The following is a 13,432-nucleotide window of genomic DNA, read 5'->3' on the forward strand; positions in this document are numbered from 1 at the left end:
GGAGCTGTAGTTACAGGCGGTTGTGAGTCACTCTGGGTGGTGCAAGGAACTGAACTCAAGTCCTCTGGAAGAGCAATTGTTCTCCTAAGTACTGAGCCATCTCTCTATTTAAGTCAAGTCTGCTTTTACCCATCTGAGTACTAGGAATAATATCTCATAGGTTGTTTTAGAGCATTGTAATCACATTGGAAGAGACCAACACAGTGGCTGATGGCAGCAGTCAGTTAATACTTAACCGGATTCCAGATTTTTTCTGTGCATCTGTTTCAGTTGCCTATTGCTGCTGTAACAAGCCAGCCCAGACATACTGACTTGAAGCAAAGCTAACTTATTATGTTCCTGCTATGGAGATGAGTGCTCTGGCACATGGAGCAGTGGGCTAGCGTGAGTGTTGTCAAGGCTGTACTCCTTTTGGGAGGACCTAGGATACAGTCGATTTCCTTGTCTGTTGTAGCTTCTAGGAGCTGGTTCCTATTTTTTAGTTCACAGTTCCCTTCTTTTATCCCTGTAGCCAATGGTTTTGTTCAAATCCCATTCTTCCAACTCTGTGTGGTCCTCGTGACATCCCTGGCTCGGTAACAATGTCTCTAACTTTCCTAAGGCTCTATGTAATTTGTCTTTACTTTGACAATGCATGAGAACTTCCCCCTCTGGAGATCTTCAACTTAGTTAGGTCTGGAAGGCCCTCTTTCTGTGCATGTGATGCCACCCCAGATTCACAGTAGCAGGACCATCATCCTGCCTGCCTACTGCAGCATTCATGGTCACACGTTCCCTGAAGAGAACCGGCGCTCCAACAACAAAATAGCAGTGTTGCTGCCACTGTCCTTTCTGAGAGAGGTTTTCTGTGAAAACGGAATTCATTATTGCTAGTTGAGACTAGCAATGCTGCAATGAGTGGAGATCGCTTATCGTTATTCTATAACTAGATGAGAAATTAAAGCTAATCACCCGAGCCACAAATAGACATTGTATTGATGCTTCTTCACTGTGGTCAAGTTTTTACATTTTCCTCCTGGACCTGACTGTAGACCCACTGGTTTCCTTTGACTTTCATGAGAGCTCTCCCTTATCTTCTAAGTTCGATTCTAGATTATCATTTTGTTAATTTACTACTATGGCTAGATCATCTAATGAGACAAAACACTCTACGTTTTAACTGTTCTATAAACAAACAAAACCTTGAAGCCTGTCTACAGTCTGTGTCTTATAAATACTATCAATGCTGAGGTTGCTGCTACAGTCTAAGGTTTCTAAAAGCCATACTTTATCTAACTAGTTGTAAGATGAACTGATGATACAATCCGAGACTATGAGTGGCTTACAACATCAAACAGGGCTTCAGAATCTGCACTTTATAACCACGATCCTGGGGTTTACCAGTCTGTCTGTTATTGTACCAGCTGTCTGACTTTGGGAGAATTTGCTTCATTTTATCCTTGTCTTCACCTTTAAATGTTATCAAATAGGGTCAAACTTACACACTGGATTTATGAATTAAATAAAATGATATGATAATTACATTTACCACACAAGTAGTATTCAGTATTTATTAACTTTCATAATTGTATTTTTATCTTTAATTTCCCGAGTGTCTGATATGAAGAGAGAAAGGAACACAATTTGGATTTATACTAATTAGTTTTTCCTTTCTTAGTTTTTATTTTGTTTTATATGTGTGGGTGTTTCCCCTGCATGTGGTCTGTGTGTACCACTTGCACGCAGTACCTGCACAGGCCTGAAGAAGGCATCAGATCCTGGAACTGGTGTCACAGACAGTTATGTGATGTCATGTGGGTGATGGGAATCAAGCCTGGGTCCTCTGTCTTCAGGAAAAACTACCTTTGTATTTTGCCAGTGTGACACTTAGCAGGAGTGGCTACATCGTAGTTTGGTCTGGTCGGCTGATTCCTAGCATAGATACAAGCCTCGAATAATGCCCTGCCTCCAACTTTGCAATATTAAAAAAGGATTTTAAAAGTCCTTTTCATAGACTGTGCATTCACTTTAAGATGTAATAAGATGCAATAGAGAGGCCATTACCTTTGACAGAGGCGTTCACTGTGGAGGTATGTCTTCACTTCACAACTCTGAAATTGAATCATGTGACTCATGGCATCAACACAGTTATATCAGGAACACACTTATGGCAGGCTGGGCTACAGAACAGCACTTCTGTGGCTTGGCTATAACCTGGGTGTATTCTCTAAGGATCCACCTGCCTCAAACTCCGTCCTCGGTATGATAGTTGTCGTACTAACAGGAGTGTCTAAGGCCAGTCACACACCACCCTTGGAAGACATTAAAAATAGTTTCAAGGAATGAATTAGTTCTCATGAAATCTACTTGCTCTAAAAAGATTAAGCCAAGCCCTCGAATCTGTCTGGCTTTTCACCTTTCCTCTCCTCCTACAGTCCACCATGATGCTGTCCAGTATGATGTAGCTAACATAGTAGACGCCATGTTTTAATCTCCAGAGCTGTGAACTAAGTGATCCTTTTGTCTTAATAGATTATTCTGCCTCAGGCATTTTGTTGTAATATAGTATTTTATATTAAGACAAACGGAAAAAAATCCCAAGAGGTTATAAACAAGTCAAACTACTTATTTCAAAACTCTGAGTGATGCAGAACCCTGCAATGGGTTCAAATTCAACTACATTAAAGTCACCTTCAGGTAAGAAAAAAACAACAGAACAACTGTTAACATCAGATTTTAAAAGTCTTAACAATAGTTTTCCTTTGAGTCCTGTGGAGGCAAATCACTGGCTTTACTAACTGAACATTTTTTTAAAGCTGTGGTTTTGGCTCCAGGTGGTCAAAGCTGAGCTCAGGGAACTAACCCAAACCTTGCCTGGGACCAAGTCAGCAGAGAGACACCGAACAACAGGTGGCATGTCATTCTGGTTTACACACTCCAGTCTTCCAAACTGGCACCGCCATAGGCTTAACTCTAATTATAGTACATTGTCCCATGCTTTCACTAGCCCTTGGAAACAACTACAGTTTTATCCACAGACTGATCTAATGCAGACACCTCACATTTATGGGTGATGTGCCTTGATTTCTTTATTATAGTTATCTTGTTCCTAAGCTTCTAGTCTCTGTTGAAACGTGTCTGTACGGAAGGTAGGGGACATAGTAACAAAGCTTACAGCTATAACTCTGGGTTTTCAAATACTTATTTTATTTAAAAATAATTTACTATGTATAAGAGTAGAGTTTTTGTTGTTGTTGCTGTTGTTATTTTTGCATGTATCTATGTACCACGTGTTGACTGGTGCCTGGGGAGACCAGAAGAGGGCAACAGATTACCTGGTTATATAAAGTTAGTAACCCCCATAAGGGTGCTGGAAACTGAACTCAGGTCCTCTGCAGGAACCTCTGCAGACACCCCCTTAACCACTGAGCCATCTTTCCAGCCCCTAGAGCTCGTACACATTCCTATTAAAACCGTGGAGTTGAATGTGAGACACTTGGGACCATAGCTGCCAAAGTCAAACAGGATTTGACTTGTTATGAAGTAGCACCTGCACAAACACACACAAACATATACTCACTAGCACAAAGCCATATTTTCTAGACACAGACCTGAAAAGCTCAGGACTATAAAGGGCAGATGCAGAAATAGTGCACTCAATACAGGTGAAATAATTGCAGGTAGTTATTTCTTGGATCCAGGGGAGAGCTAGGAAAATCTATTTCACTCATCGACATGCCTTTCAAGGTCGAGATGATCTCCCAATAGGACAGACAGCACTGAAGTGGCATGGCAGCTCATTACCCACAGGCTCCTAGAAGATGCTGGCCTTCGAAGTGTTGTCTTGGGGCATCAGAAGGAACTGTACTACACTCTGTTGAAAAGGAAATCTCTACTCTGCAATATAAAGCAGCAATATAGTTGGAATGACTGGTCTTCAGACAAATGATGGAGACATCAATTCTCCATAGCACTTTACTGAACATGTCTCAGCAAGTTGGATGTGGAGAGGTAGAAACTACCCAAGGTGCCTTCATCAAAGCATGTCCAGCTTTAAGAACCTTGGAGAATCCAGCCTGCAACACAGTCAGCATATTCCTGTAGGGCAGTGGTTCTCAGCCTTCCTCATGCTGCGACCCTTTAATACAGTTCCTTGTGTTCCGGTGACGCCCAACCATAAAATCATTTTCATTGCTATTTCATTGCTGTTATTTTGCTACTGTTATGAATCATACTATAAATATCTGTGCTTTCTGAAGGTCTTAGGCGATCCCTCTGAAAGGGTCGGCCAGCCTCTGAAGGGGTCGTGACTCATAGGTTGAGAACTGCTGTGCTCCAGAGTAACAGGCACAAAACAAACTAACAACCAAACCCCCACATACTTTAGAGATAACTCTCCTCCCTCAAGACTCACAGACTCTCCAGAAAATGGGTATTTGATATGTGCGACGTGTGCTCTGCCTGGTGCTGCAGCCAAAGTGGCCACCATGTGGTGTCCATGGTCATCTCTGGGGGAGCTTGTTACAGCTCTGATTTCTGGGCAGCACGCCCACATCTTCTGGTTCAGTAGTTCTGGAATGGATACAAGGTTTAAATCTTAAACAAGCTTCCCAGATAACTCTTTGACAGTAGCCCAGGGGCCCAATGTGGAGAAATGTTGCCACAGGGAATAGAGGAGGTACTTAGGACAGTGAGAGTCTTAAAGTCCCCAGCCCCTAAGCTCGGGGTAGAGGTAGGATAGGACACTTTATTAGTATGCTGCCAGGAAGATTTGACCAAGACAGTCCCAAGACAAATGACTGCTTACTGATGGATTTATGGCTTTTTCTCAGTACTTTACGCTCGACCTTTTAGCAAGGACATGATTTGCTGCGTGGAAAAACATCTGGCAGCCTGGCAGGCTAGTGTGTAGCCTGGGTTTACTAAGCAGAACTCAGGCACAGCAGTATGCATGTGGGTTGTTGCTCTGTAGTTACAGCTAGGGACGAACGTGCCACACTGTTTTAATTGTTTATGGTATTTCTGGTCACAATCCAGCATGAGGCATCCCCGCATAATGTCTGCTCCCCACTTGTGGCTGTGAGGTTGATGGATTGTTTATAGCCAGGGCGGTTGATAAGGACAGGATGTTGACTCACTGTTAATGTATTTCAGCTGGGAAGGTCACTAAAGCCTTGCATCTTTAGTTTGATTTTTGGCCGTTGCCTGAGAAACCTGGATGGAGAGCATCTCCTTGACCTGTTTCCACTGGTCCTTTGTAGGGCTTTTTATATTTAAGCATACTGTGTGTGTGTGTGTGTGTGTGTGTGTGTGTGTGTGTGTGTGTGTGTGTGTATGTGTGTCTGTCTGTCTGTCTGCCTGTGTCTGTGTGTCTCTGTATGTATGTACATGTGAATGTGAGTGTATGTGTGTGTTTCTGTCTGTCTGCTTGTGTCTGTGTGTCTCTCTGTGTATGTGAGTGTGAGTGTATGTTTGTGTTTCTGTCTGTCTGTGTGTCTCTCTGTGTATGTGCATGTGAGTATGAATGTATGTGTGTGTTTTTGTCTGTGTGTCTCTGTGTGTATGTACAGATGAGCGTGCAAGTGTATGTGTCTTTCTATCTGTCTGTTTGTGTCTCTCTGTGTATGTGTTTGTGAGTATATAAGGTGTGTGTGTGTGTGTGTGTGTGTGTGTGTGTGTATTCCCAGGAAGTCCAGAAGATGTCAGATCCCCTGGGGCTCAAGTTACCCATGGAGGAGAGCATGGAAGCTGGGAACCAAACCCTCATCCTTTACAAGAGCCATCCTCATTCTTAACCACTGAGCCATGTCTCCAGCCCCTAAATGACTTCTTCAGTGATGACACAAAGCTTCGATTCTGTGCACTGGCTGAATCAGGTCTATCTTTTTTTCTTCCACACACATTTTTCATGTCTATCTTTCTTATTATTTGAACTTTGAGTGATATGTTATACTAATATGCTATAGACCTACTTCTTGACAAAAAAAATCAGCATAGATATGAAATGAAATCATGAGCAGAAAAGTGCCTGGATAAAGCTGTCATGGCTAATCACATCTTAATTGACCTCCCAGTCCCTTCATGATTCAAATTTTACCAAGGTCAAGTAAAATCGACTAAAAGGAAGTAGCAAAGTCAGCTTCTAGATCCATGTGGTATCACTGGCTTGTGAATGACTTAAGCCGACAAATGACGCTGCGAGACACTGGCTCCTACACCACACATTTTCTTGTAGCAGCCGAGTCTATCATGTTAACTACTTCATATAATTCAAATAAAGATACAGATAAAAGCAGGGTTTTAGATGATAAACTCCACTGTGTTTGAAGACTGCCACTAATAGCAAGCATGCGGCTCACTCTGTGTACTGGAGACATTCTGGAAAACGTATTTGTAAACTGAATTTTTGTAAAAAAATCAAATCTTGCATGCTAAGTCTTCAGGACTTTTTTTTCGAGTTTTAAGGAAAATTATACATTGACCTTCTTAGAAGTAAGCTAGAGATTCCTTTTATAAACTCAAATCATTTGTATATGCAGAACAATCTCATTACTTTTTCTAAATTTGTTTTTTTCTTTTTATTTTCTGAGAATTTCATGTGTTATTACTTTCCTCACATAATTTCTACCCCTTCTTCTTCCTCTGATTTTTCCTGTGCCCCGTGAAATTTTTCCTACTTCCTCTGAAATTCATGCCCTCTTCTTGTTTAATTATTAGTATGACATAAATATAGATGATATCAATATACGTATATACAGACTGGGAAATCCACTCAGTGTTGCTTCAGTGCATATGCATTCAGGGCTGACCATTTGTGGTTTGATAACCAATCAGAAAGTTCACCCCTGGAGAAACTGGTTCTCCCTCCAACAGCAGCCATCGATCCCCTAGAGCTCTTAATCTAGAGTAATTATGTTCTAAGATTCCCATTGTTCATGTTGGCACAGCAGCTGGTCTTGTTATTATGCATGTCTTACTTAGAAATCAATGCTGTTGAGATTTCATGGATGGAGCATCACAGTCACATCTGGAAGACAGTCTTGAATAGATCCTGGTGCCTTGGCCCTTATATTTCTTCCCCTTCTCCTATGATTTCCCCTAAGCTTTGAGTCTTTAGTGAAATGTGTGGTAACAGTTTGGTACGACAGTTCCTAAACAGTATAATCAAGACACCAGGAAACCTGCATTCAGAAGGCAGAGGTGGTGGCTCTTGTCTGCAACCTGGGAGCTGAGGCACAAAGATTGCTTCAAGTTCAAGGCAATCCTGGGATGAAAAGGTTCTAGGAATCAGGATTCCTGATACTAGATGTAATATAAGTAAAGGAGACTTCTTAGCAAACCATTTTGGAGACTCTAAGTCACTGTTTGAATGGCTCTATCTGTTCAATACTAAGAGAATGGGTGCAAGAGAGATCTCTCATAAGACAGGAAGAAGAATGGAGAGGCAAGGGGCGTTTCCAACAGCTCATTCCTATAAAATTAAGGTCCTCCCAGAAACACATGAATTCACCCAGGGCCATTTTCCTGAAAAGCTAAAGACTTTCCACGCAATATCTCTTCTTAAAGGGCCACCACCTCTCCATATTGCCACAGTGGGACCTAAGCTCCACTCAAACCATATCCAAACTGTATCAGAGAGTCTTTGGAAAGAAGATGTTGAGCCTCTTGGAGTTAGAGTTACAGAGAGTTTTGAGCTGCTCAGAGTGGATAGTGGGATTTGAACACCAGTCCTCTGAGGGCAGCAAGTACTCCTAATGCTGAGGCATCTCTTTATCCCTCCCTCCCTTCTTACGTATAAAAAGTACTGAGGCCAGACAGATGATTCAGTACAGGAAATGCTTGGCAGCGAGCAGAACCTGAATTTGAATCCACAGAACCTATGTAAAGTTGGGTGAGGTACTGCACACTTGTTCTTTTTCCCTCCCTCCCTACCCCTCCTATGATTGCTCTCCTCTCCTTCCCAAGTGGGACTGAGGCATCCTCACTTGAGCTCTTCAGCTTGTTAACTTTCTTGAGTTCTGTGTGTTGTATCCGGGCTATTCTGTACATTTTTTTTTGCTTATATCCACTTATTAGTGAGTATGTACCATGCATGTCATTTTGGGTCTGAATTACCTCACTCAGGAGGATATTTTCTAGTTCCATCCATTTGCCTGCAAAACTCAGGATGTCCTCATTTTTAATAGCTGAGTAGAATTCCATTGTATAAATGAAGCACATTTTCTGGATCCATTCTTCTGTCGTGGGACATCTGGGTTGTTTCTAGCTTCTGGCTATCACAAACAAGGCTGCTACGAACATAGTGGAACATGTGCCCCTGTGGCATGGTGGGGCATCTTTTGGGTATATGCCAAAGAGTGGTATAGCTGGATCTTCAGGTATATATTTGGTGTTGCATGTTTGTAATCTCATCTGTCTTATGGTGGTGTGATGTGGAGACTGGAGATTTCTAAAGGTTACTGGGTATCTCTATGTAACTGTAGATGTTCTAGAACTCATTATGTTTTTCGAGTTGGCCTCAAACTCACAGAGATCTGACTGATTCAGCCTCCTGAGTGCTGGGATTATACGCTCTCCATGCTTCTTTAAATGTTACTTGGTACCAGTACATATCCTCAAAAAGTGACCTTTGGGGAATTCTGGTGAATCGGGCAATGAGTGAGACCCTTTCATCTGTTTTATATCAAGACACAATTGCTTTGTGCAGCTAGGCATCTTTTCTATAAAAACAAAACAAAACAAAACAAAACAACAACAACAAAAGAAAACCAACAAAAAACCCATCACCGACAACAACAAAAACCCCAAACAAACAAAAACACTCTTTTTTATATTTTTTTTCTTTACTTTCTGATGCTATTTGAAATAGTACCAGTCAGCTCTCTTTAACTTATCAACCATGGTCATCAAAAATTTCCAACCTGAATCGTCTCCCAAATGAAGATGTTTAGTTGAGAGTTCAAGGAAGGGTGACCTAACTGTGTCAGCATGAAATTGAAGGATAGGTGAGGGGATGCTGGAAGTATTTTTAATCTTTTTGAGATGCTGATATATACCCCAAGGAAAAGCAGTGTGCTCTATATGGCTTGAGTATGCTGCTGCAGACTCACTGGGGGAACTTAGATGAGATTTACAATATTGTTTTCCAGGGAAATCGCATTTGGCATTCCAAAAAGCTAATTTACCAGCAAACGTTAGGAGCATAAATTCTAAGTTGGATGTCACTGGCACATAGTTTGACTTTGAAGCTCAGGGAATAGATTCAGTCAGCAGTCTATATTTGTCTCTATGTAATACTTGCTTCTCGCAATAATCCCTTGGCTCCCCAAACTCTGAGAAGATGGAGATAATGACAAGATGAAAGTTTTTATGACTATCTTATAGGCTTTCGTGGAGGAACACCACATGGGTCTTGTCAAGAATTTTACTAGCTTACAGTGACAACCTTTATCCTTCAGAGTCCTTCTTAGGGTTGAAGAGATGGCTCAGTGCATAAAATGTTCTCTGTTCCAGCATAAGAACCAAAGTTAGGATCTCTCGTACTCAACGTGGGGGAAAAAAAGGTGGCCACAGGGGTATATGTTTGTCTTGGCCGCTGTTATATTGCTGTGAAGAGACATCACGACCAAGGCAACTCATGAAAGGAAGCATTTAGTTGAGGGCTTGCTTACAGTTTCAGAGGCTTAGTCCATCATCATCATAGTGGGATTCGTGGTAGAAGACAGGCAGCTATGGTGATGGAGAAGTAGTTGAGAGTTCATGTCTGATGGGTAAATTGGAGGCAGACGGGGAGTGAGACTGGGCCCCAGCTGGGCTTTTGAAACCCCAAGCCCACCACAGTGTTACACCTTCCCTATCAAAGCCATTCATACTCTACCAAAAGCACACTTCCCAATCCTTCCCAAGCAGTTCCAGTAACTGAGGGCCAGACATTCAAACATATGAGCCTGTGGGGGGCGTCCGCATTCAAACTGCCATAGCCTGTGGAATGCCAGTATTGAAAAATTGAGACCAGAGGATTCCAGTGGCCCACTGTCCAGTGGCTGTAACTAAAATGGAGAGCTCCAATATTTAGTGAGTGTCTTAGTTAGGGTTTTACTGCTGTGAACAGACACCATAACCAAGTCAACTCATATAAGGACAACATTTAATTGGGGCTGACTTACATGTTCAAAGGTTCAGTCCATTGTCATCAAGATGGGAACATGACAGCATCCAGGCAGGCATGGTGCAGGAGGAGCTGAGAGGTCTACATTTTCATCTGCAGGCTGCTAACAGAAGACTGGCTTCCAGGCAGCTTGGATAAGGATCTTAAAGCCCACACTCCAACAAGGCCATACCTACCAACAGTGCCACTCCCTGGGCCAACCATATACAAACCACCACAGTGAGAAATCCTGTATCAAAAAATATGTGGATGTAATAGAAGATATCCACCATCCACTCTGGCCCCCAAACCAGCATACATGAATACATGAGTGAGTGTTCTCATAACACACACATATACAACACACACACACAAACACACACACACACACACACACACACACAGAGAGAGAGAGAGAGAGAGAGAGAGAGAGAGAGAGAGAGAGAGAGCTTCCTCATAAAATAACCAAAGTTATTTTCAGTAAAGGGAATTTAAATACAGTTATTATTTTAGCATAAAATATGTATACTTTCTTAAGATCAGAAAAAGACGTAAAATAAAAATCTGGAGACTTGGACACTTTGTTTCAAGCAGATGTCAAGGAGTCTGGCTTACCCAGCTGGTGCTCACAGCAAGTGAGCTATCTGGAGCCATCTCTGAATATGAGCTGGACCTCCCAGATTTGAGCATGGGCAGTGTGATGGTTAGTTTTAATTTTCAATTTGCTACAACCTGAAATCATCACACCCTCACAGAATCTCAGTGATGGATTGGCTAGATCAAGTTGATCTCTGGGCACATCTGTGGGGATTGTCTTGGTCTCTTGAATTGATATGAGAAGTTGTAGCCTTTAGGTGGGCTGCACCATTCCCCTGGGTTGAGGCCCTGGATTTTATAAACATGCCTTTGGGGCTAACTCTCCCACAATGCCCAGGCAAGAGGTGGGGGTCAGCACTGAGAAATGCTCAGATATCAGTATGATCCTAGGTAGTAATCCAGACTAGGGATATCTACCCAGCCTTTGCTGCAGGGACAAGGACCCAGACATAACACTTGGGGGCAGCATGGGCCAGGGCCTCATAATGAATTGCCTTTGGTGGCACAGGCTGTTCCAACTACCCTGGAGTCTCCGGTTCCTCCTTTCTTCATTGTGTATACAGCCTTCTGCGTCTCTTTCTCTTCCATCTCTCCACTTCTTACTCACTCATGTAAGTGGGGCCCAGGGCCTCTGGGTGTCTGTGGTCCACTCAGGCTTCCTTTGCCACTGGGACCCAGACAGTGATGAAAAATACCTTATCTTTCATTCTAAGCCATTTTTTCTTCTAATAATTGAAATAAAATGTCACTCCAATGTCCTCTGGTGTGCCCAGCTGTGCAGAGCCAGCGGCTGCTCCTCACTCCCATCCCCGCTTCTCTGTAGGTAATGGGTATCTCTGCTCCCTTGGCATTTAAAAAATTTTTTTCTTATCACTGTCTTTCATGAATTTGATTTTAACAATTATGTTATTAGTATCTTCAAATATTTTATTGCTGGAGTCTTTTGGTTTTTTTAGATCTGAACGTTTACAATTTAAATTTTCATTTCAGTGATTTTTTTTCAATTATTACTAATTAACTTTTTGTAGTTGTTGTGTGGTTTTGGATTTTTGTTGTTGTTGTTGTTATTTTGAGACAGGGTTTCTCTGTGTAGCCTTGACTGTCCTGGAAGTCACTCTGTAGACCAAGCTGGCCTCAAACTCATATAGATCTACCTGCCTCTGACTCCTGAGTGCTGGGATTCAAGGTGTGGGCAACCACTGCCTAGCTTAGTTAAATTATTTTGTTGGTTACATTATTTTTATGTGTATAGGTGTTCCGCCTGCATTTATATCTGGGTATCACTTGTGTGCCTGGTGCACACTGAATCCAAAAGAAGATGTTGGATTTCGTGGAACTAGTTATGAACTCTTGAGAGATAGCACTGGGTGCTGGGAATCAATCCTGGGTCCTCTAGAAGAGCATCCAGTGCTCTTGACCAGTGAGCCATCTCTCCAGCCTATTACTAGTCCTTTCCCCACCAATAGGAATCTCTGCTTCTGAGAGTTCAGTCACATCACGTGCTTCTCTGCTTGATTCTATCTAATAGCATCTGAAGTCACTTTCTTCCTCATTATTTCATTTCCATCATTCCAATTGCTGTGCCATCTCTCTGATTTTCCAGCATCCGATCTGATGATAATCAAACTCAGGATGTCATCTTTTCAGAGGATGCCACCTTCCTCTCACGCTGACCACTTTCATCCGCTCCCGCAGTGCTCAGACCCCTCCGTACCTTTGTGACTCCCTGGAGCACATGGAGAGGTATCTTAACTTCCTGTTTGATAATGATAGTGTCTCCCACTTTGTTTCGATTTACTGGTTTTTAATCCTATTTCTTGGCTCTTGGCATACAGATTTTAGATCATCTATGAACCATCTTGGTTTTCAATCTTGTCAAATACAAAATTTGCTTGTATACTTTTGTAATTGGATGTTGGAGATATTTTTCCAGAACAAAACCCAAGTTATCTGGAGCCAATCTTCAACTTTTTAAAGTTCTATTAGAGTAGTGATTTTTTAAAAAATCATAATTTAGTTTCACAACCAACTCAACATTCTCTTCCTTCCCTGGTTTTCTGAGCCCCTGTCTATCATTTGTACATTATGAGTTCTTTCAGTGTGGCCGATGGGAACACAAACTGTTCCCAGTCCTGTATACACTTCTCCGATGTTCATGGATCCGTAATTCTTGTTCTGGTTAGTTTTCATCATCAGCTTGCTTGTGTCAGCTTTGTCAGGCACATCTTTGAGTGTGGCCTGGAGAGAAATTTTAGACTCCCCAGAGATTAAGAAAGGCTTACTGGGAAAGACCCACTTTGAATGTAAGCAATGTCCTTCCGTAAGCTGAAGTCCAGATGCTCCAGTCACGTTCCTGCCATTATGGGCTGAATTCACTCAAACTGTGAGCCCCAGCAGTCTTCCCTCTGTGCTCCTTCTTCCCTTATGTTGGTCCCAGTGTGGGAAAGTGACCAGTGAGGCTCTTCTTCACTCTTTGTTTCAGCCTGAATCATGCCTGTCAGTGCTTAGCCAATCTGTTAGGCCACAGATGCTGATGAACTCTCGAATTCTCGAATGGCCTCCTCGAATTCTGATTTTTTTTATCTCAATGAGCTCCCAGGATCTACTCTATCATTTGGAAGAAGTCCTTTCTAGCAATGTGATACATGAAAACAAACAGGGCTCTTGTCACTGCATTGTGGCTACGTGAATGACATGCGTTTGATATGG

Source organism: Arvicanthis niloticus, chromosome 9 (genome assembly GCF_011762505.2).
Source record: "Arvicanthis niloticus isolate mArvNil1 chromosome 9, mArvNil1.pat.X, whole genome shotgun sequence".
In the NCBI taxonomy this organism is placed as follows: Eukaryota; Metazoa; Chordata; class Mammalia; order Rodentia; family Muridae; genus Arvicanthis; species Arvicanthis niloticus.